Genomic DNA, 26,578 nt, shown 5'->3' on the forward strand with positions numbered 1-26,578 from the left:
GAGAAACTTACTTTGAAAGATATACTGATTTGTAGATAAACAGTATAAAAAACAAGAATAGAACAATAACAAAATAAAAACGGTGTGAGTCTACATTTTATCAAACACGTTTATATAATGAGTAGTGCTGGATTTACAGTAGGGGCAGTCGAGGCAAGTGTTCCCGAAATAGTCGATGAAAATTTGTATCCGCGCACACCATACATCCATCTTTAAGGTACGCCAAAATATTCAGAAATCTTTGAAACGTGAAAATATACAAAATTTTTCATTTTTCATTTTTTTGCACTCACAATAACTTTCCCTGCTGAAAGTTTATCGAATGTGACTGTGAAGAAAGTCTTAAACGCAAAATTTATAAATCTTATTGTTAGAACAAATATGTTCTATTTCTTATATTATCGTAGTAAGTAATGCGTAATACATTTTCTACAATCAGGTAGTTATTTTAATTTAAAAAAATGTCACAATAACTTATTTAAGTAAAATTTCAGGAAGGGGCTGCATTTTTGTCAGTACCCCAGGGCGCCAAATTTCTAAATTCGGCCCTGATAATAAGCGAAGTACTAAAATACTAGTATCTAGTAGTATCTAGATAAAACTATGTATGTAGACTAACTTTTAAATCTGCTCGGTAAAGCGCTTTTCGCATAGTTGATTTGCTTACAAAATGATAATTTACGCGTAAAACTATTAATATATAATAATAACAAATACTAGATTAAGTTTCTAGATCATCGTCGTATATATTTGGAACAAGGGCCTTTTATATACAAAAAAAAAAGGTTTTATTGATTAGTTGTTCATATATTGTACGAAATTAGAGTTATTTGACAAAAAAATCTAATTATATGTTGTTCAAAAATGTTACGAATACTAAATAGAGAAAAAGATTATTTACAAAATAATAAAATAAAATTTATTATTAAAAATAAAATTTATTTACAAAATTAACAAAACAATTTCTAAATTATTATACCTTTTAATGAAAATATTAAAAGTATGTATACAACATTAAAGACCGGTTTCATAAACGGTTTATTCAATTTATGAGTATGTTGTCATATGCTACAAAAATATCATTCAAAACAGACAATTATGCGTCCGTTATAAAAAATAAGAACGCCAATGAAAAATATCATTTATTCACAAATGAAGAAAAGCAATATTTAAATTAGAGCTTGAATTGATACAAAAAGAATGATGTAGTACTAATTTTAATGTTGATGAAAATACTCGACATCAAAAGATCATTTTGAGATTATGAAAAAAATGCATAATTATCACGAGCGTTATCAACCATCGACCGGCCGCAGGTTATCTGAAATGTGCACATTCATAGGATTCATGTCAAAGTAAATATGAATAAAATTCCGTACGATACAAATTCTTGCTGTTAATATAATATTAAGTATTTGATCAAAGTTGAACTGTGAAAATGATGAGACTAAAATTAGGTTCACAGCACCTTTAAACTACAACGTAGCCGAATGATAATGAAAACAAAAGGAAACGGATAGCCCACGGTCGTTCCAAATAAAAGTGTCTTGTTGCGCAATTTGTGTGTTACGACCAAAACAATATCAAGTAATACAAATGATTAACATGTTTTAACGCATTAATATAGTATGACTATAACAAAAATTAATTCAAAGATAAGAAAAATGAGGTTACAATTACTGAACGAGACTAAGAGGTGAATGGCCCAGTTGTAACAGCGCCGCACATGTAATCATATTCAGCAAACCATATTCTCTACAAATAAATTTAAATTAGAGAAAAATCTTGAACAAATTTTCTTTAATAACATATGCTACATAATACTCACCAATTTAAAGATACAACGTTTATTGTGTTGTATTTAAATGGTTTAAACGATTTTCAAGTAATATTTTGATAAAAATGTATATATTTCTGCATTTAAAATTTATCGAACTACCACACTAAATATTTTGTCATACTTTAAAATGAATAATTTCATTCCAGATTTTTATTTTTATTTTTTTTAAATTGCTGACCAATTACACAGGTCCACAAAAAAAGTCGTCTATATTTACTATTGAGTTTCAATTAAATGATCTATTAAGCATTTTTTTTAAAATACTGTAGCATTTTACCAACACATTTTCAAATATGATTGTAGATTACCCAGAGGCAATGGGGAGGAAATATATTTTGGAAACTGCTAATTATACAAAAAAAAACCCTTTCGACTCAGATGCCGCCGAATTCATATAAATCTCGGAATTCGCGAGTGGAAAGTTAAATATTAATAAAGTAATAGATCATTTAATTGAAACTCAATAGTCATTTGAGGTAAAAAGGACCAGAAAACGACAGAAATTATAAGATTTTGATTATTGTGCAGAAAAATTTTCTAGGTCCAAAATTTTTTGATTTTATTTTTTCAATTTTTGCCATTTGACCCCTAATTTTGACTCGTGAGATTTGCGTTCGGTGGTAAAGACCAAATTGGGAAACATATACCGCACATCCAATTCAGACAACTTTTTTTAGTTTGTGGATCATTAAAAAAAGAGCAAAAAAGTCTTTATAAGCTAATTTACAATAAAAATATATTAAATAATAAAACAATGCGAAAAACTATTATTAATACGATTAAAAACTCGAATTGATCTGATTTGTCAAAAGATGTATACACGAGTGTTGGGCAGTTTTTGCCGTGTTGTACTTTGCAAATTTTTTTGTTCATTAATGATTGTTTTTATCAAATTGTAAAATAACCCAGTTTTCAGTTCAAAACTAAATACTGTAAGCAAACAATATCACAATCAAATTGTATTGGCGTTAAAAAAATAAACTTGTAGATTATTCATTATCAGCAGGTAAAATTTCATCTGTATATATGAATTTACGCAGAGAAACATAATTGTGACTCCTCATATTGAAAGTAAATCAGCATCAGCGAAGGGAATTGAATCAAATCGGCAATTAAGTTTATATCAAATATATGGGCGTTTAGTATAAACTCAATCGAGGACCAGTAAGCTTAAGCACACACAGTTGGCATTTAGAGACACTTATGTAAAGGCATGTATAGGCACTTGCTTTTTTATGCTCTCTCGAATGACGTATATAGAAAGTAATATTTGCTTCAGTATTACGAGTTACGAGAGCGAGTGGGCAGCCGAACGCCCGGCTACGGAATGGGCAGCATATGATCACAAGAATGACGGGGCACTGACTTTCAAACGGTTTATGAAAGAAATGTGTAATTATTTTCATCTTTAACTTCCCGTAGGGCAAGTTATAGTAATCGCAAAAAAATCGAGAATGAAAAATTTTATATATCTTTACGTTTCAAAGGTTTCTGAATATTTTGGCATACCTCAGAAAAAATGGATGTATATGTATGTGTGTATATGTGTGTATGCGGATACAAATTTTCGTCGACGATTTCGGGAACACCGATCAACCGATTTAAATAATTCAAAAAACATTCGATTCGTACTGATGAGGAGACGTGCTGCTTAGTTTTTGGCGGTGGCAGGTCTAGCCGTTCCAAAGATACGGGGAAAAAAGTGCCAAAAACCGTAACACGGTTTTTAAGAGAACGGAGCGTCCGATTTTAAAAATTCGGAAAACATTTTACTTGTATTAACAAGATGAAGAACTGATCAAATTTTCATGAAAGCAGGTCTAGCGGTTTCGGAGATCGAGTAAAAAAAATGCCATTTGGCGGTCAAAAATGATCATTAGACATATAGTGCATATAGAAAAAAAAGTATTTATAAAATCGTGAGTTTTCTGAAAATAGTTTGTACCAAAGTAGTGAATCTGGTAGAATCCATCAAGATCTTCATAATGAAGTGAATTCTAGATGGAATGTGAATTACTTTAATTCTGGTGGAAATGACGCTCATTAAACCGAAGAAAACCGAAGAAAAAAACTTCGTATATGCTGCTTATTTGCATGATAGCTCACTCATTTTACACGCAAAAAACTTGTAACAGCACTCATTTTAAAGCTTATGTTGAGCACTATAAAACCCAATTTCACCGAAATGCATAAAAAATGTAAAACCTCGACACTAGATGGCTTTAAATACAACAATTAAATCTTGAACGAATTAAAAAGGACTTTGCTCTTTCAAATCTTGCTTAATAGCGCAGTAAACGGAGCGTTTTAGGTCTGATTTTTTTTACTGTGCTCCGAATTGAATGAAATTTTGGAATTAGGTTCATCTTACCCTCAAATTCAAAAGTGAAGACAATTCGGGTTGCGCCATCACCCCCCGGGGGGATGACCCCTCTTCTCAATTGTGTAATTACATTTTTTTAAAATAACGTCGGAAATCGATAGAAGAGCTAATTATAATAAAAAAATGTCTTCTATAGTTTTTCAAAAAAACTAATACTTTTCAAGTTACTGGCCACTAAAGATTCATATATTTTTGGCGTTTTTCTTCGTCTTTTTGCAAATATCTCCTAAATTATACATTTTAACGAAATTCATGTAATGAACAAAATAATATCAATAAAAATCTTAATAAATCGGTATTACATAAAGTGTTCTAGGAAAAATATTAAGCAAGATTTGAAAGAGCAAAGTCGTTTTTTATTTCGTTCAAGATTTAATTGTTGTATTTAAAGCAATCTAGTGTCGAGGTTTTACATTTCATGCATTTCGGTGAAATTGGGTTTTATAGTGCTCAATATAAGCTTTAAAATGAGTGCTGTTACAAGTTTTTTGCGTGTAAAATGAGTGAGCTATCACGCAAATAAGAAGACATATACGAAGTTTTTTTCTTTTAAATCATATGGTTTAATGAGCGCCATTTCCACCAGAATGAAAGTAATTCACATTCCATCTAGAATTCACTTCATTATAGACATCTTGATGAATTCTAGTAGATTCACTACTTTAGTACAAACTATTTTCAGAAAACTCACGATTTTATAAAAACTTTTTTTTTCAATTTTTTTAAAAATCGAAATTATTTTCATTATATCTCAAAAAGAATAAAAGATACGTATAAAAGCTTATAGATAAAAATCAAAGGAATCTTTCTGGCTTATTATTGTTTTTTATTATTTTTCTTTCACACAAAAATTGACAGAGTTATGAATGTTTAAAGACTGCGCGACCGCGCAAATTGGAAAAAAAAGTTTTTATAAAATCGTGAGTTTTCTGAAAATAGTTTGTACTAAAGTAGTGAATCTACTAGAATTCATCAAGATGTCTATAATGAAGTGAATTCTAGATGGAATGTGAATTACTTTCATTCTGGTGGAAATGGCGCTCATTAAACCATATGATTTAAAAGAAAAAAACTTCGTATATGCCTTCTTATTTGCGTGATAGCTCACTCATTTTACACGCAAAAAACTTGTAACAGCACTCATTTTAAAGCTTATATTGAGCACTATAAAACCCAATTTCACCGAAATGCATAAAATGTAAAACCTCGACACTAGATTGCTTTAAATACAACAATTAAATCTTGAACGAAATAAAAAACGACTTTGCTCTTTCAAATCTTGCTTAATATTTTTCCTAGAACACTTTATGTAATACCGATTTATTAAGATTTTTATTGATATTATTTTGTTCATTACATGAATTTCGTTAAAATGTATAATTTAGGAGATATTTGCAAAAAGACGAAGAAAAACGCCAAAAATATATGAATCTTTAGTGGCCAGTAACTTGAAAAGTATTAGTTTTTTTGAAAAACTATAGAAGACATTTTTTTATTATAATTAGCTCTTCTATCGATTTCCGACGTTATTTTAAAAAAATGTAATTACACAATTGAGAAGGGGGGTCATCCCCCCGGGGGGTGATGGCGCAACCTGAATTGTTTTCACTTTTGAATTTGAGGGTAAGATAAACCTAATTCCAAAATTTCATGAAATTCGGAGCACAGTAAAAAAATTCAGACCTAAAACGCTCCGTTTACTGCACTATAATATGCACATCAAATTATTAGATATTTTATAGAGATTTTAATAACAAGTATAAATTTTGTTTACATTTTTATGGGTTCCGTACCAATGTTTATCCGTTAGACGGCGACGCGGTGCTTACGCGCTTCGATGTTTCGTCTCTATGCAGTAAAAGCAGTACGATTGCTTTGAAAAAAGTTCAGAATTTTCATAATATTTCAAAATAAATTTTTCTTCAAAAAGTCTTTTTTTTTAAAAAAAAAAAGTAAATTTTTATCAAAAATGTATAGTTTCTCAAAAATCTATTTTTTTCAAAGTAATTTTTTTTTTTAAATGTTAATCTTTTTAAAAAAAAAAATGTTACGGAAAGTTCCAGCAATTTGCCTTAAGGCACGATGCCATGCGCCCCACTAGTTGATATTACTATCTTATGAGGCCGAATATCGAAAGAACTTTACACACAGTCCATTTGTATAAAATACACGAGTTAATCTCATATCTTTTTGTTGACCAAAATTTTAGAGTAAAGTCGAACAAAAGCAACTTTTTCCAGATCTATAAGACGAAATAATTTTAATATTACCACCAGGGTCTAAAACTGTTAAGGGAGCGTCGATTAATCACGTGAGCGAGTTTTTAAAGATTTTTAGACCCCCTCTCCCCCTTGGTGATATTTGGTGATATTCAAAATTCCCCCCCCCCACACCAAACATCACGTGTATTTTTAGTTACGTGAAAATATTCGATTCCTATCGTGAGACGTGCTGATTAGCCTAAAGACAGGTCCAGCCGTTTCAGAGAGACGGAGCAAAAAGTGCAAAAAATAGGATATCGCAGAAAACGAGAATGGAGCATCCGATTTGAATCATTCAAAATACATTCAATTCGTATGGACGGCGATATGTGCTGGTTAGTTTATGGCAAAGACAAATTCACCCGTTCGGAAAAGCAAAAAAAAGCAAAAAGTGGTAAAAACCGCAGTTTTTGAGAAAATCGAGCTTCCGATTCACATGATTCAAAAAACATTTTTCTTGTATTGGCAATGTAAAGAAACGATTATTTTTTGGGCAGGGCATTTTTTTTTAATTTAAAAATTTCGTTTTTTTTTTAAATACCAAAAAATTTCCGAGGCAAGCAATTGAAATACCAAAAATGATTTGGATTTTAATTTTTATTCTATCTAAAATTTCAAAGCTAACTTAAATACTTGAAATAAAAATGTTTAACTTTGCATATAAGTCTATATAATTCTTAGAGATATGAGATGAGGTCCTTCATTCTAACACATATAAACGTTATGATCCAATTTATAAGCTCTTACATTATAGTCTAGTTGAAAACATTTAAAATTTTCTGAATATTTCATTACGGTACGGGAAGTTTTAGCAATTTGCCTTGAGGCAATGCCATACACCAGTAGTTTTAATATAAATTATCTTTTTTGAGCATCATGGTATATTATTAAAATGCACCTTAAGTATAAAACAATTTTTAAGACTGATTTCAAGAATCAAATGTTTATTCAATGCGACAATAATCATGTCAGTGTTCTTATGGTTTTTAGTGAAGATATAAAATAGTTTAATATATTTGCATGTTAGCTAAATGAATAATGTGCATATGCTTTTTTAACTTCCCGTAGGGCAAGTTATAGTAATCGCAAAAAAATCGAAAATGAAAATTTTTATATATCTTTACGTTTCAAAGGTTTCTGAACATTTTGGCATACCTTAGAAAAAATGGATGTATGTGTGTGTGTGTGTGTGTGTGTGTGTGTGTATGTATGTATGTATGTATGTATGTATGTATGTATGTATGTATGTGCGTGTGTGTATGTATGTGCGGATACAAATTTTCGTCGACGATTTCGGGAACACGGATCAACCGATTTGAATAATTCAAAAAACATTCGATTCGTATTGATAAGAAGACGTGCTGATTAGTTTTTGGCAAAGGCAGGTCTAGCCGTTCCGAAGATACGGGGCAAAAAGTGCTGAAAACGGTAACTCAGTTTTTAAGAGAACGGAGCATCCGATTTGAATAATTCAAAAAACATTTCACTTGTATTGACAAGATGAAGAATCGATAAAATTTTCATGAAGGTAGGTCTAGCGGTTTCGGAGATATGGAGGAAAAAGTAAAAAATGAGCCATTTGGCGGTCAAAAATGATCATTAGACATATGCACATCAAATTATCAGATATTTTACAGAGATTTTAACAATAAGTATACATTTTGTTAACATTCCTATGGGTTCCGTACCAATGCTTATGCGTTAGACAGCGACGCGGCGCTTACGCGCTTTATATTTTGACCGTATGCAGTTAAAGCAGTACGATTGCTTTGAAAAAAAGTTCAGATCTTTCACAATATGTCAAAATAAAGGAAAAAAAATATTTTTTTCAAAAAAAAAAAATTTTTTTTTTTTTTTTAAATTTTCAAAAAAAAGTAATTTTTTGTCTAATCTATAGTTTCTCAAAAATCTTATTTTTTCAAAGTAAATTTTTTTCAAAAATGTTAAACGTTTTTAAAAAAATAATAATTTTTGGTACGGGAAGTTCCAGCAATTTGCCTTAAGGCACGATGCCTTAATTGCCTTAAGACAGAATTCCACTTACAGCTAGTTTTTATCAAACGCGGTCCTGGTAGTATCGCGGAGACACGGTCCGTTTAATCCCCGGCGCTCGGAGAAATGCACACTATCTTTAGAAGCCTTATTTCTCATTTATAAATTTTATGCTCATATTATTGAAGAACAATTTTATATGTAGGATATACCATGGATATACCTTCACAAGTTTATTCTTTTCTTGTTTTCCATTTTTTCAATTTTCTGTAATGTTGAAAAATTCTTTAAATTATGGATAATAAATAAAATATGAAAGGTCGTTAGATTGAAAATTGTCGAATGGTTTTGACAATTGATAGTAAAATTTTCCAAAAGTATTTGAAGTAATACTTCAATTATCATGTTGAAATTGTTAAAGTTCAGATATCAGACCTAAATATGTAGTTCAGATCTTACTTATGGCACTTTCTATTGATGGATCTATTACATAGTTTTAGGTTGCTTCTATTCAAAAGGTATCTATTTGATAAAGAGATATTTCAGCTATTGTTCAAAAACGCAAAAAGAAAGGCTTTAGTTAGTGAAAGCTCTTAAGGTATATTTTCAAATAAAGAGATATTCTGATCTCAAATATAATTGTATGGAATCAAAAAGAATTATATTTTAAGTGAAAACTAAATGACTCAATTCGGCTAGCATAATATAAAATGCAATATTAATATTTATTATAATTTAGCAAAAACAAACTTCTGTTCTGCTATAAAGCATCATAAATCTCGTAGTTTTTTAGATAAAAAATAATGAGTATGAATTCATTATTACAATCAATCTTCTACCTTGAACAGACTTCTAGAAAAAGCACTATAAATTGTAATAGTGATATCATCATTGAAATATTTCTGCTCGATTTATTATATGATGCAGTTATGGCTGGCGGCTAATTTAAGTGCACATATTATTCCCTTTGATATGAAGCAAAGATTATGTATATTTTTCTTCATTTGTCATGTCACAAAAGGTTTCTTAAGAAACTTGCCAGTAGTTTCCTTCAGTTGCATAAGACGCAGGAAAAACTCGAAAAGCCATTTGAGAGAAAATATTTCATAATCAATACTTCAAAGTTAAAAAACTTTGAATATTACTCATATATTTTATTCATAGTTTACGATAAAAATATTACATAGGTAAAATTCATTTCATAATTAGAAAATTCGTTATGTCGATTTTCAGAAAACAATTTAGTTACCCGTTACAATTAATATATTATTTACTAAAAAGTGACGGAAAAATCAATAAAACAAATACGATAAGTGTATTAGACCTTGAACGATTCTTTATAAACGGATTAACCTACAAATAATAAATTGTTGGTTCTTATTATCCAAAAGTGAATGCTTCACTATATTTTATTTATTTATTTATTTATTCATAAATATTATTTCAGGCTTATTGTCAACCTTATTCATAATTAATACTTAAAGGAAAGTAATTTTATAATATTCATAGTAGCTGCACGATTTTCGCTTCTGTAAAAAAAAGAGCTGGAAAAAAGTATTCGAACGTTAAATACAATGTTCATAATCAAGTTCATCATATTAAAGTCTATTAGACCACCAGCCAAGCTCAAAATTCTTGCACAAGGTTGAAAATTATACTGAAATACTAGCTGTAAGTGGAATTCTGTCTTAAGGCAATTAGGGCATCGTGCCTTAAGGCAAATTGCTGGAACTTCCCGTACCAAAAATTATTATTTTTTTAAAAACGATTAACATTTTTGAAAAAAAATTACTTCGAAATAATTAGATTTTTGAGAAACTAGGAATATGACAAAAAATTACTTTTTTTTGAAAAAAAAATTTTTATTTGAAAAAAAAATTTTTTTTTTGAAAGAAATTTTTTTTTTTTTAAAACAAACTATTTTTTTGAAAAGAAAAATAGTTTTCTTCATTTTGACATATTTTGGAAATTCTGAACTTTTTTTCAAAGCAATCGTACTGCTTGAACTGTGTATAGAGACGAATTGTCACAGGGCAAATGCCGCGCCGCCGTCTAACGCATAAACATTGGTACGGAACCCATAGAAATGTAAAAAAAAATATACAAATTGTTAAAATTTCTATACAATATCTGATAATTTGATGTGCATATGTCTAATCATCATTTTTAACCGCCGAATGGTATTTTTTTTTACTTGTTTTATTAGATCTCCGAAACCGCTAGACCTGCCTTCATGAAAATTTGATCAACTCTTCATCTTGCCAATACAAGTAAAATGTTTTTTGAATTATTCAAATCGGACGCTCCGTTCTCTTAAAAACTGAGTTACCGTTTTCGGCACTTTTTGCCCCGTATCTTCGGAACGGCTAGACCTAACTTCGCCAAAAACTAATCAGCACGTCTCCTTATCAGTACAAATCAAATGTTTTTTGAATTATTCAAATCGGTTGATCCGTGTTCCCGAAATCGTCGACGAAAATTTGTATCCGCACATACATACACACACATACATACACACACACACACACACACACACACACACACACACATACATCCATTTTTTCTAAGGTATGCCAAAATGTTCAGAAACCTCTGAAACGTAAAGATATATAAAAATTTTCATTTTAGATTTTTTTGCGATTACTATAACTTACCCTACGGGAAGTTAATAACAATTAAATTAAAAAAATAGCAAAAAAATGGTTTTACAGGAGACCAAATGGTCAGACTACATAGATAAAGTATAAGGATTATGCAAGAAAATAGTTATTGAAATCAAATTGAGAAAATTCTGTAATGCCATAAAAAGATAATTCTTTAAAAAGTTTAACTAATGTAACAAATATTATTATATTGATTCCACTGTTAACCACAAATTTAATAAAAAATCATTCAAAATATAGTTATAAAATGTTGTAAATAACGAGTGGTCCATCTAGTGGTCCTAGTGATCTAGAGATCTTACTATTTAGATATTTCTGCAAAGAAACCATATAAAGTATTATACATCGTTAGAAAGGTCTCAAAATTCTTAGTTTTTTTCTCTATATCGCAACTTCGAACACATGGTGCGGCCTACAGGCAAGTTGCTATCGATAAATTCTAATTTTTAAATAGGCCATATATATGCAATTATGCATGTATATAGTGATTTTATTTTTGTAAAAAAGGCGTCCGTTATTTTACTAATAAAAATAAACAAACGTTTATTAAATATTAACTTATTAATTATACAAATTATTGACAAAAAAATATAATTGATTATACTTCGAGTGGTAGGTATGTGTTGTTCGCTATATCTTTAAATCTCTACTATTTAAATAATGGTACTAAATATCGAATGTCTATTCTATAAAAAATAATGCAAGTCTTACAAAAGCTTACATCTTACATGTTAGATACTGAAAGAAAAGTTACGACGCTATTTAAATCTATTATTTAGCTTACTTTTAGCTGTATAATTTAAACCAAAATATATTGAAAATTGCAAAAAAAAATTATTTATTGGTTCGTGAGCGGAACATGTTCGAAATAATATAGTCATTCAAATATTTTAGTCAAATATGTTATAAATGCTGAATTACTCTTTTGCCATTTGCATAAGAAGGCACAAAATACAAAGTATGAATAAATATGGTTACAATATTGTAACCATATTGTAAACAATATGATCACAGATAAAATATCATTTAACTCGAAATTAATTCATATGAACATGTGTTTTTAATGCCACAGTACCATAAAAATTAGTGTCATCAAAAGATTCTTAATTCTTTTACAAGATGTTACCGATAAAAATAGCTCCTATTTGTTTTAATAATCGACATAGTATCATCATGTGATTAAAACATGGAATACTTTTGTTATTATGAGTTGTTAGGTTTGCTCAAATACTTTTATATCAAGATACTACATTTGTATTTTTTTTACATTGACCTCAATAATTCCTCAACAAACACCACGCGAATTATACATATGGCGTATAATTATACATAATATAATTTATGTAAGAATAAAATTGCATTATTGAATTTTTTTCTTCGATATTAAAACTTCGAAAAGCTGCAAATTATCTGTATGGCTTGTGCAAGTATTTCTACAATATAAATATAAAACTAGAGGTGCATAGCATCGTGCCTTAAGGCAAATTGCTGAAACTTTCCGTACAGAAGACTAAATTATTTAATAAAACTGCAAAACCTTGAAAAAATTAAATTTTTGAGAAATTTTGAATTTTTGAAAAAAAAAACTTTTGAAAAATGTGTTTTTTATATTTTGATTTTTTTGTATGATGATTTTTTTTTTTAATTTTGAACGTTTTTTTAAGCAATCGCGCTGCCTAGCTAATAGTTAGTCGCCTAACGTGTAAACATTGGAAAACCATATAAATGTACACAAAATTTGTACTTATTGTTATAATCTTTATAAAATATCTGATAATGCGATGTACATATGTCTAATATTCCTAATTTAACCGACACATGGCATTATCTTTTACTTTTTTTTGTTGGTACTCCGGAGACGCTGGACCTGCCATAACACAAATTTTACCAGTTGTTCATTTCGTCAATACAAGTAAAATGTCAAAAACTGAAATACCATTTTTGGCGCTTTTTGTCTCGTATCTTAAAAACGGCTAGACCTGCCTTTGCCAAAAACTAATCAGCATGTCTCCTCATTAATAGGAATCGAATGTTTTTTAAATTATTCAAATCAGTCGATCCGTGTTCGCGAAATCGTCGACGAAAATTTGTATCCGCACACACACACACATCCATTTTTTCTAAGATATGCCAAAATGTTCAGAAACCTCTAAAACGCAAAGATATATAGAAAATTTCATTTTAGTTTTTTTGCGATTACTCTAACTTACCCTACGGGAAATTAGTAATAAAGATATAAATATTTAAGTTTGGCATGAAACATTATTTTGTTAAATAAATATCCTCAAGTAGTATTTAATACATCAAATTATAACTTGTATTAATTATTATTAGAATATTTTGAAAAATTACCTAAAGTTTAAATTAGAAGTTTGTTTTCTAAAATAGTGATATTTTGTAATTTATAAAATTACATATTTATTATGAAAAGTAAAAAATTTATAAGCACATTTTAAATATGAAAAACCTAATTTAAAACCGTAATATAGCAGAAGCATAATATGTAAATTTAAATATGCTTCATACTTTATTTACTTTAGACATCGAGGATGATACTTTATATGTAAAACAAAAGAAAAATGTACAATAATCAAGTTAATCAATATTTGGACAGATTATAAATCTCTATAATTCGTCGGTGTTGAATCAATTCGTGTTTACATGACATGGTTATGACATTGAGCAAATAACTAAAAATGCAGCTAAACAAATCATCGTAGACGGCAAAACTAAAACATTGACAATACTTTTATGAATAATACAAACAATTTCAAGTATATAGAAATAAAATAAATAAATAAATCAGTAATATAAATAAAACGATTTAATTTATAAATAGAGAAATGTAAATAAAACCTTATATCGGCAAATAAATTATTTTTTTCATGTTATTGTAAATTTAGACAATTTGCATTGCCATCATTTTCATTATAAAATAATTGGCAATATATATATATATATATATATATATATATATATATATATAATTTATGCCGTTCGGTGCACACAATGACTAACTCCACTTTTTGAAAAAACTGCGAAAAGTACTTGGTATAAACATAATTTTTTGATTTTAATGACTTTCTGGAATAACAAAAACTAGAACTGCGAAACGAATTTTTTTTATCACTAAATAATAAGTCAAGACATTTTGATTAACTTCACTCTGTAGTTTATATGTTACGGCTGGGCTGGATTTCGGGTTTCAAATTCATGAATAACAAATTTATTCATGATAAGAATTTTATATAGATAGCAATATATTTCCAAGTGAAAATAGCCCTTGCCCGGCATTACTGCACTAATAAAAAAGTCAGCCCTATTAGATTAAATCTAATAACAAAAAATCATCAAATATGGATGGATTAACCATTGGGTTACCATCTAAAAAATATGAAGTGAGGAGAAGTTTCAGCCCAACAGCTCATAGGACGTAAGGTTCTGATTGCTGTTAAAATATTAAAAAAAAATGATAAGAATTTAGTAAAAATATAATATTATATTTTGTATTTATTATTTATTATTATATTACATATATTTGTTTAGCAAATAACTGTAGGGTCTGGTCTCGTGGGTCTCAAGAATATTCATCTTGTTTTATAAAAGACACCAAGTATGTTATAAACATTGAAAAACAACATACTAGAATTCGTGTACCCGGCAAAACATGAATATTGAAACTGTCTGAAGTTTATTGAAACTTGTTCAAAGTACTGAAATAAGAGCTAAGTAAATTGAAATAAAACTTCTGGCCAGTAGAAATAGCTATACACCTAATGACTCAAAATATTGCCATTATTGAATCACGTGCGAAAAAAAATCAAGGCATTTCTTTATCAAATAATTGGTACAATATAATAAAAACATATAAAAAAGCGCCGTTTCAGCTAATTCAAATGTCTCACCAAGATTTTATCAACAAAGCCAACAATCAATCACTAACAGAAAAGTAACCATCATAGGGTCCTCTAATTGCCTTAAAATGCACTGGATAAAGTAAGAAAGATCTAAACCCAATCTTATACAAATTTAAATAATGCAAAGCCATTAATATAAGAAAGTATATACCAGGTAGACTACAGTTTTTGTGTCGAAGCAATCAACACGTCACAATTAAAAATACAATAATCATTAACGTCCTACAAGTTTCTTTTCCAAAGTTTATAATATCAAATAAGTTTATATAAATTTTATAAAAATGTGACTTATAATAAATTTGACTATGGCTCAACATTTTATATAGTATAATTTTTAATTTGAACAGTAATCAAAACTATATTTAGAATGTGTTATGATGTGTGTGTGTTATTAACCTAGCGTAATTAGTAAGCATACCAATAGTCGATCATTATTTTTCTGATGACATTATTTTAGAAATATGTCTAATAGTAATTTGAATATCAAGCAGAAACGTCCTCAAAGGCAATTTCTACTTTATATTTGACATCTATAATTTCAAATAAAGATCTGACATCACAACTGCTTGATATAAAGCTGGAGTGTCGAAACTGAAACCAGTGGTTGCCAGCCCATATTCTTTCCATGGAGCCATGGCCATCTAAATAGCTTGATAAACATGCTTTTTGTAGCATTTGTTAAAAATGTCTACACGATTTTGCAACAAATTTCTCCTTTATTATTACATATTGGGTTTATGATCTCTTTTTACTTAATGATGCAATTTATAATAGCTATATGTAACTTTCTATTACGCATAAGCATTTAACTATTTCAAATGCAATTATTTCCGCATTTCGCAACCTATTCGTGCAATTTGCACAACAAATTTATTTTTTAAGTTTATATTTTCACTAAATATTAGGAATGTTTATATCCGTATGTCAACATTTTTTCATACAAGTATTGTGAGTTTGTGACAATCGTGGAGTGGGTAAGGAAATGCAAAATAAAAATAAAAAAAATCATTGCTTTAAAATAAGGAAACGCCGAAGCAATGGTTAAATCACATTATTGTTGAAAAGTAGTCATTTATATGTCTTTTAAGAGATAAATATCTATATTTAGTTTAATACCTTACGAACCACTTTATTATAATAGAATAGTAGACGAAGAGTAGATGATGAGTTATTTCATAGACAATACATAAGTTGATAACTAAATATTATAGAGGGTAAATGAAAAATTGCCGCGATCCACATAAATAACAAGAAAAAAATCAATGGTTATTTTTTGGCCTGCAAATCCTTAATTTAAAATAATTATACTACTTAAGTTTGCAACTTATATTTTGAATTTTTTTCAAACATTTTTTGTGTATTATATGGCATAATTTCTCTGCATATTTTCTGTCATGTAAATTATATATTGTAAGTGATCCTGCCAAACTTTAAATAATAGAATGATTTAATGATGTATCACTTTAGAAAAAAATGTGAAAAATCCGTTTAAAAATTTAAATATTTACCAAGTGGGTTTAAAACACGGGTGAACTACAGCAGATCGATTATGTTTCAGAATTGAATTTTCTCTAAATGTCTTTTTTAATGCGTATACATTAAGGGGCTATTCAAAAAAATCGATTTTTTTTATTTCATATTTTCAAAGTTTAATTATCTAAGAATATAAGTACGAGAAGGTTTTTGAAAATTTGAATTATTTTTGGAGATATAGGCATTTTACTGACTCGGTCTCCATACTGGTTTGGCTTCACGCAAAACTTTAAATACGTTTTTCTCAGAACTTACTTTTTCAGTACCCTTGTCACGATTTCTGGAGTTCTACTCGACCAATTTATTTGAAATTTTCAGATAGTTTTATTTATAGAACTATCTATAGTCTGAACTAGAATCATCCCAAAATTCCTATTTTTACTATTTTTAAAAAAATCGAGAAACTCAAAAAAACAGTAAAAAAAAACTTTTTTTTCAAACAGTCGCCAATTTGTGAAAAAAAAATTTTTTTACTCATCGCTAGTTCAGCCGATTGCGACATCATTGTAGATTAATAATATTTTTGTTTTTTGCATTTTCGATGGCTAGGAGGGCTGAAATCAAGACTGAGGTGCCAATTTTTTGAGACCACCCACTTCATCAGTTGCCAGTTTTTACAATTTTTAACTTTTTTATTTTTTAATTTTTGTTTTGTATCTTAATAATATCAATAAACAAATGGTAAAAAAATGGATGGTAAAAACATTTATTGCTTTCTTTTACGACACTTTAAAAATGACCAAAAATTCATCGCTCTACACTAGAATACCCCCATAAGGTCCCACAAACACAAAAATAATTTATAGACAAGCGATCAAAATTTAGTCGTTTATAAAAATTGATTAGAATTTCAACTCAATAAACAAACAGTTATTAATTTCGACAAGAATTACATGCTAAGAAATAAATAAAAAAATATATCATCGCAAAGCGATCTGTACAAACGCAAGACGAATAGCACCAGGCCGTTTTTAACTTATTATATATATTAACTAGTCCCGTAGGGTAAGTTATAGTGATCGCAAAAAATCGAAAATGAAAATTTTTATATATCTTTACGATTCAAACGTTTCAGAATATTTTGGCATACCTTACAATTAGAAAAAATGGATGTTGTGTGTATATGTGTGTGGGTGTTTGTGTGTATATGTGTGTGGGTGTTTGTATGCATGTGTGTGTATGTGTGTGATTGTGTGGATACAAATTTTCGTCGACGATGTCGGGAACACCGATCAACCGATTTGAATAATTCAAAAAACATTCTATTCGTATTAATATCAAGGAGACGTGCTGATCAGGTTTTGGCGAAGGCAGGTCTAGCCGTTCCGAAGATACGGGGCAAAAAATGCCAAAAACGGTAACTCAGTTTTTGAGCGAACGGAGCGTCCGATTTTAATAAGTCAAAAAATATTTGACAAGATGAAAAACTGATTAAATTTTTGGAAAGGCAAGTCCAGCGGTTATGGACTCTCAATAAAAATAAGTTAAAAAAAATATCATTTGGCGGTCAAAAATGTACACATCTACATCAAATTATCAGATATTTTAAATAATGTGTAATTTTTTTGGGTTCCGTATCAAGATTTTTAATTACGGTAAGGGAAGTTCCAGAAGGGAACCCTTATCGTCCCTTAAGGCACGATGCTTGTTGAATAATTCGTCACATATATTACACGTTTATTAAATTATAATGATTAATAAATAAAAACTTTCAAAACATTTGCAAATAAAGCAAATAAAAAAAACTATTTACTAAATAAAACATATAAGATCTTACATAACAATTTCATCTTCCATAACACCTATTGGAACCCATTATTCATTTATTAATTTGAATCCCAAAATACAAAAAGATTGCATCAAAATCGGTTCCTCTTGGAATTATGTATATCACATAATTTAAGACCCAGGATTAAATGCAAACTCGATGCATACGGTGCAGGATTAAATGTTTGTGCTATGCATATATGGCAAGCATTTCAATAGCACACGATGTGATAAAAAACAATCATTATAAGAACAGCTTTCAACAAGCTGGGATGAAATTGAATTTTATATTAAAATAAAATTAATGTCAACTGGTTTTCATGCAATGATACGTTTTTCTGTTGGAAAAATAAACTTATTAGTATTAAAACAAAATCTAGTTGTTGATAAAAATACTTCCATCTAACCTGTGCATAAATACTGAATCAAATTAAAAAGTTTATACTTCCTAAAATACTTCAGATAAACTAGATACTGAACTTTCTTATAAATTAGATTTAAGTAGTAGAGTATTAAAAAATAAGAAATTTCACAAATCATTATTGTTTTTAAAGACGATTGCTTTTTTTACGGTATAGAATTATAGATAAATATATAAGTTATTATTTCAAACATCTTATGCCAAGTTCAATTTCTTATAAGTTGTTCAATCAATTCGTTGAAATGCATTTATAATATAAATGAAAATGCGGTAGATGTAAAAATGTGTTAACTATAAGTGTATAAATACGTATAAGTATGATTGTATTTAAGTATAATTATATTAATGAAGTTTATTATATTTAATTGAAAGTGTTTATGATATTTAGACACAAGTTTCTTTCTCCATACATTTATTGTAATAATAATTCAAAAAATAGCACCAAATTTTAGACAAAAGCTGATGTAGAAATATTATCATGTAAAAGCTATAAATATATATATATATATATATATATATATATATATATATATATATTATGCAATACGTGATCGTGTTAACGTGAATTAACTTAAATGTGTAATAGTAACAAAGTAAATTGTATAGTTATTAAAAATATTTAATAATCTGGAATGCTTGGCAAAATACTATTATCAGATATAACGTATATACATACACTCAAAATATATTTTTTACACGTAGTTTCTACAGCAATTAAAAACTATTATGTGTTCTATAAGCTGTACTGAATACTACTTATTACTAATCGTAAGACGTTTGTTGTGGTTAGTAGGCAATCCATTGATTAACTTTAATCTGTTTTTAAATTGCTTACTGAATGCTATTAGAGGACAACCTCCAGATCGCCATTCTAATTGGGATATTGCAGCAATGTCGGATTAAGGGCTATTTTCACTTGGAACCATATTTCTATCTATAATTCCAAGTCAAATCTGTTGTTACTGCTGCCTAACAGCAGGCTGCTCGAAGTGGGTATCGAACCCGTGACCTCTAAATCAAGTCCCGTCCCTCTTAACCGCTTACCTACGAGCGAGCCCATACTCAAAATATGAAAATTAAAGTATCGTAGTAGCACTTTTATAAACGCTAACCAAAAACTTAAACCCGTAAATTTTATAATCAGAACATTTTATATGCATCATCACTACATAGATAATGAATATATTTTAAGAATTTTAATTTAAACTTATTAATATTTATAATTATTAATATGAATAATATTGTTTTTCATAAAATCAATGATATATTATTTGAGTGGAGTCATTTATGACCTAGATTATATATTTAAACAAACAATTGAACTTAAACAGCAAAATGTCGAAATATGTTGAGCCAAGTGCGGCACAAATCTAACACATATGCATATGCAAACATCGTAACGTGTATCTGCAAAAAATAGTTCAAGTATTTGCACCATTATACGAATAGCAATTCTATTTTAGATAATTTATTTTCCATATGGGAAAGGAAAACGCTGACAATTGGTAACTATATCAGGGTCACTGTTTTATATATAATGTTACACACTGATAACGCAATCATAAGCATAGGTATTTTGATAACGCAAACAAAACGCATGCAGCGTGTAGGTGCATAATATGCCAATGTAGTGCACTGTACGCTGCACTAACTTCTGATAACTGATTAGTTACACTAGTTAAATAACAAAGCACGAGATTTTTTTTAATTTATCAACTTCCCGTAAGGTAAAGTTATAGTAATCGCAAAAAATAAAAATGCAATTTTTTATATACCTTTACGTTTCAGAGATTTCTGAACATTTTGGCATACCTTAGAAGAAATGGATGTATGTGCGGATACAATTTTTGTCGGCGATTTCGAAAACAAGGATCAACCGATTTCAATGATTTAAAAAACATTTTACAAAATTTTCAAAAAGTTATGAAAAATTATGAAAATTCTTATTCGAAAAAAGTCAAATTTTCTCAAAAATTTCGAAGTTCCCAAAAAAAATTAAAACTTTTTTAAAAAAGTCAATTTTCGTTACGGAAAGTTTCAGCAATTTGCCTTAAGGCACGATGTCATGCAACACTAAATAGAAAAAAATAATTGTCTAACTCAAACAAAAATAAAACATTCAACTTAATACTTCCCAACGGTCTTAAACGCTGTCAAATTACAAATGCACATACATTTGACCGTTCATTTCCGAAATTGCCGCATATTAGCTCTTTTTCCTTCCTCATAAGTCCATTAAAGTCACCCGAGTCCATAAAAGGAAAAAGGTAACATGCAGAAACCTATCCCCAGAGAACTGTTAAGTTCTAGTATCTTATGTGTTTTCGTTTCTTTGTAAAAGAACAGAAAGCCGCTATAAAATTCTAGTACCAATGGAACGTCAGCCGTTTTACTCTCACGGCCATCGGCCAAAACAATAGCATCGTACCGAGCCACCCACAGTTGTAAAAGAAGTTTGAGGTCGCGATAAATAGAAACTGGAACAGCAAATAAAAATTTTAAAGTAGAGTTTAAAAGAGACATTCTTAATCAACAATTTCCAAGAGCAATATAACAATACGTTTTTCATCATTTGAATCAAATTCAATACAGAATTTCTATAAGCTTTACACGCTCAATTCGAGTGCCCAAGTGTAATATTAAAACTAATGTTGTATTGAACCTATTTCTGTAGAGATCAACTTCCAACTGTTAGAACGCTCCTACTAATTCAAAGATTCCAAAATATATTGATAAAAAAATTGAAAGCGCCTAAGTTGTTCCAAATTGGATGTCACACAAAGACATAGGCACCAGCATAGTCAAGGATGAAATAAGCACTCTCTCAATAAGTACAAAAACCGTCTCGAGGATCACCCAAATTTGTTCGCCAAAAAACTCCGCCGTAACACGACCAAGGCCAGATTGAAAATATAAGTTTCTTCCGTCATATTCATCAAATTCAATAGATAGGACTTCGACTTATCACTGGCAATGGTCAGATGATTTCTTTTATTCCAAGAATTTTCAGTTCTTTACCAAATATGTATTTTACTTGTTCCTTGTTCTGGGACAATTATAAAAATTATAATATAATAACAAAATGAAATAAAACTCTAGTATTTTGTAGTAAAATAGGAGTCAACGAGAGTTTCACAAATAATTTATAAATTTTATAGATTCTATATAGAGTTTTACGTGTTTTTTTACTATAGATTACAACATCAAATTTATAAAAGTGAGGTTTTTGAAAATCGGTATAAAGGAAAACAATAAATGTTTTTTTTATTTAAATAAATAAATAAATATAGAAAATCAAAAAATTATAAAAATAAATAAATAATAATTATAAATAACATGTGTGCAAAATTTTAACATACAGTTAAGTACCAAAATCATTTGGGTGATTGCGCCAATCGCTAGACAATTTTCTTTTTATACTTATTCGTTGGGCAGAAACATGTACTAAAAAAAGTAATGATCTATTTTAAGTCTACTGAAAAAAAAAACCCTATTTTACCCTTTTCTTTTTCTAATTTTCGTGCATCATCATTATAAGAAGATGCATGTCTCTGGACGTTTTCCTTAGATTTATTTTTTGTACTTAATGACCAGTTTTAATGTCTTATGTACATAGTTAATAAAACAAATTAAAAAAACTAAATAATTTTAGTTAACAATACATGCTACTACTACTGCAGATTATATATTCTACACTATTATATATTCTTTTATTGAATATCATCTGTATGTTGATATTGCAATTCATTCACTTTCAATTCAATTAATATTTTGTATTTATTAAATTTTCGCAAACTCTTATGAATGAAACCTAGATTACAAAATCGAAAGCTTCAAAGTTTGTACATTGAAATTCTATCATATAAATTTAACATACATTTACTCAATTCGTTAAATAATATTATAAAGATGGTTTAATATTTAATACATCTAATAGTAAATAAGTCAATATTTAATAGATCTATTGTTTCGTACCACTGAACTTAGTTTTATAGTCGTTTTGCTTATTAACTTCCCGTAAGGTAAGTTATAGTGAATGCAAAAAAATCGAAAATGAAAATTTTTATATATTTTTACGTTTCAAAAGTTTCTGAACATTGCGTGTGTGTGCGAATACAAATTTTCGTCGACGATTTCATAAACATGGTTCAATCGATTTGAATGATTAAAAAAACGTTCAATTCCCATTGATAAGGAGATGTGCTGATTAGTTTGGCCAAGACAGGTCCAGGCCGTTTCTAGGATACGGGACCAAAAGTGCCAAAGATAGTAATTTCATTTTTAATCGAGTTAAAAAAGTAATTACGCGCTTCGATAATTCTTCTCCAAAACAGCCACGCAGCACGATTGCTTTAAAAAAAGTTCTTAGTTTTCAAAATATTGAAAAAAAAACAAATTTTTCCAAATTAAAAGTCGATTTTTCAAAAAAGTCAATTTTTCCAAAAATTTCAAAATTCTCAAAAATCTCATTTTTGTCAAAAAAAAATCAAGTTTTTTTTTTGAAAAGTCTTAATGTTCGGTACGATAAGTTCTAGCAACTTTCCTTAAGGCACAATGGCAAAATGAGTTTACCAAATTTTATATAAAAAACGAATTATTAAGTTCTGTCACACAACTGTGTGGAAAAGAAATCACTTAATTTAGAAACTTAATTGAGATCTTCACTTATCTGTCATCTCGCGTGCCGAACCAAAATAAGGCAATTGATAAATTTCCACGTCGTGCGAAAATAGATCGACACATTATTACGTAACAGCGTTGTGGAAAAAACTGATATTTACAAATACGATGTCGATATACTTCACCCCTTTGAGGGCGAAAATAAAATGTCAAAATTTAAGAAAAGAAAAGCGTATATAAAGCATAAATATCGCTTACGCATAATAATAATAAAATGATAAAAATAAAAAAGAATAAAAATAAGTATTACGTATACATAAATAATAATAATCCTCGAACTACAATTTGAAGTAAGTAAATAGATTTAAAAGTAATTCATATGTCATGTGAAAATAACTCGGTACTTTTATAACACAGATTCGCTTTAACACGGTTCGATAATTGAGCAAAACCCTAATAAAAAATGAAATATTAAAAACGCTATTAAAAATTAGTAAAATCACAGCACAATAGCTCAATAAACATGGTAAAACAGCTAGTGCAAAAGATACCAAATTTGACATTTTTTCAATCGAGCGCGTACGTTCTATCGGAAAAGGCCTAGCTTATTTGAATGGTTAGACATATTTCTTAAAAAATCTTTCCAATATAATGAACACATTTAAAGGGCAACTTCGAATGTGCTTAGACTCATATAAAGATCTTTTCAATAAAATCAAGCAAAATATAGCAATAGAATAAATAACAGATGAAGATAATACAGAAATGATCAGAGGATGAGGTTATCTTGCCACAAAGAAAGCTCTCGTTTCGACACTTAATGTGTGTTATCATTCAGTAATCAAACCACTTTGTAAACAATTACATAAATTAGTGTTACACAAAAAATAAGAATTATATCAATGTATTTTATTATTGTGAAAATTATGTTAAAACATAGCGTAACTTCAAGCTATTATTTCTCAATATTTACTGTAATAATAATAAAGGTAATTCAGTTTTTAACAGAAAGGAGAGTCCGATTTCGGTAATTCAAAAAAGATTTTATTTGTCTGGAGGTTTTAGAAATAAAGTAAATTTTTTCAAAAAAATGCTATTTGGCGGTCAAAAACTATCATTAGACAGATGCACATTAAATTATTAGATATTTTATGAAGATTTCAATAATAAGTATAAATTTTGTTTATATTTCTATGAGTTCCGTAACCTTTGATATTTCGTCTTTATTTAGCTCAAGCAGCGCGATTGCTTTGAAAAAAAAAGTTCAAAATTTCCAAAATATTTCAGATATAATAAAAAAAAAATAAAAACAATCAAAATTCTCAAAAATCTTTTTTTAGTTTTAAAATAAATTTAAGCTTTTTTATAAATTTTAATTTTTCGTGAAGAAGTTTCAGCAATTTGCTTGAAGGCATGCCATGCATCTCTAGTAAAAAAAATATGATGATATTTGAGATATCTATATGTTAGATATACGAGAGAAGTCGTTTTCGCTTTCCATGGGCCTTTAGAAAGTGTTTGGCCTATAGATTTGGATCGCTTAAAACAAAGTTATATATTGATAATAAATGCAACTCATTACTGTCACTACGCAAATTCGACTAGCACTTTACAAGGTTCTTCGATAATATACCACCGTTTACAAAAAAACTGACTATTTTATCTATTCATTATGCTCCCAAGATATCAATTACAACTTTAACAAAAAATCAATTAAATCCATATAAAATGCAATTCCCTACCTTAAGTGACTTAAAATAAAATACAATGAACATACATGAGAAATAATAATCTTTGATAAATATAAAATTAATCACTTAAGATAAAATCTAATATATATTTAACAAGTATCATCCCTTAACAAGCTACGAATTCGAATTGCATCAGTTGAACCTAAAGTGAAATAGAATATGCTACCTTGAGTAATTCGCTATAAAAGCGCGGGTCGCCAACGAGTCAGTTTTGATTTATCGCAAATACATTTATTGCGCGACACGCTAGAGATGCCGATAATTGCAATAACATGATACACAATACTATAGTTCTTATGTGTGACTGCAAACATAATTGATAAATAGTAAATGCGAACAAAAAAATTGATTAATTAAATAAGTAGAAAAATAACCGCACGAATATTCGTGTTACCAAACGAAACTGGTATAAAAGATATTATGTTAAAAATTTAATTTTCATTCCACTCCGTACTAAAGATTCGATTCGATAAGTTTAAAATAAAAAGTAAGAAGGTCAACGGATTCTTTCCCTTTCGCGGGTAGGTCGCGTGGCGGTTGACATATCGCAGCAAAACGTCGGCGTCGTGCGGTCGCGTCGCACCTCCCCAAAACCAAGTCGCCAATAAATCCACAGATAATTGAACTTATGTAAAAATGTTCATAAAACTAGAAACATTTTGATCATACATTTGATTCATACCATATGGAATTTGATAATACATATGTAATATTTCTTTCAGTGTTTTATTGGTGTTTATATCGAAGAAAATAGTGGTTGTTGAAAAATGTAAAGTACGAACATATTTGAGTCTCATTAAACTCGGAGTAAACTAGGTACATATACAATTAGTTTACAACCGCCTGCAAACACGTTTTATTGTCAATTAGAATACTTATACATTTTCTTATAAATATTTAACCAATTTTAAACATCGCATCTGTTCTCGCAAAAAAAATCGAAAACTAATGAGTAGAGCCTTAAGACAAATTGCTGTAACTTCCAGTATCGTAATTAAATAATCGAGGAATTTTAAATGTTTTTAAATAGATTATTATAAATACTGTATTTTCAATATTCCTATTTTATAGACAAAATAGAAGAGGTTATAAATTGGCGACGATGTTTATGTATGTTTACATGAATAGTAAATGGACAAAACTTAATCAAACGGAGTTAGAATAAAATCCTTATCTCATAAATCTAAGAATTGTATAAACTGAATTGCAAAGTTGAAGTAATTTATTTCAAGTATATAAGTGACCTTTAGAACTTTAGCTAGAATAAAAAAATCCAAATCATTTTCGATATTTTAAAAAATATATACTTTAAAATTTATTTCAACTAATTTCTACACTTCTGCTCTCTTTGATCTGTATCCCCGAAACAGTCGGTCCTGCCAAAAACAAATCAGCACATCTCCCCATCAGTAATAATCTAATGTTTTTTG

At 28.8% G+C, this 26,578-nt stretch overlaps 1 protein-coding gene across 1 annotated transcript in view; it reads right to left on the bottom strand.

Moving 5' to 3' along the window:
• LOC113377111 (ras-related protein Rab6) overlaps positions 1-26,578 on the bottom strand; it is a 35,687-nt gene that overhangs the window by 5,226 nt on the left and 3,883 nt on the right. The window lies entirely within an intron of this gene.

This window comes from Ctenocephalides felis, unplaced genomic scaffold, assembly GCF_003426905.1.
Source record: "Ctenocephalides felis isolate EL2017-DRISC unplaced genomic scaffold, ASM342690v1 CF-g0.4_SCAFFOLD_01886, whole genome shotgun sequence".
NCBI lineage: Eukaryota > Metazoa > Arthropoda > Insecta > Siphonaptera > Pulicidae > Ctenocephalides > Ctenocephalides felis.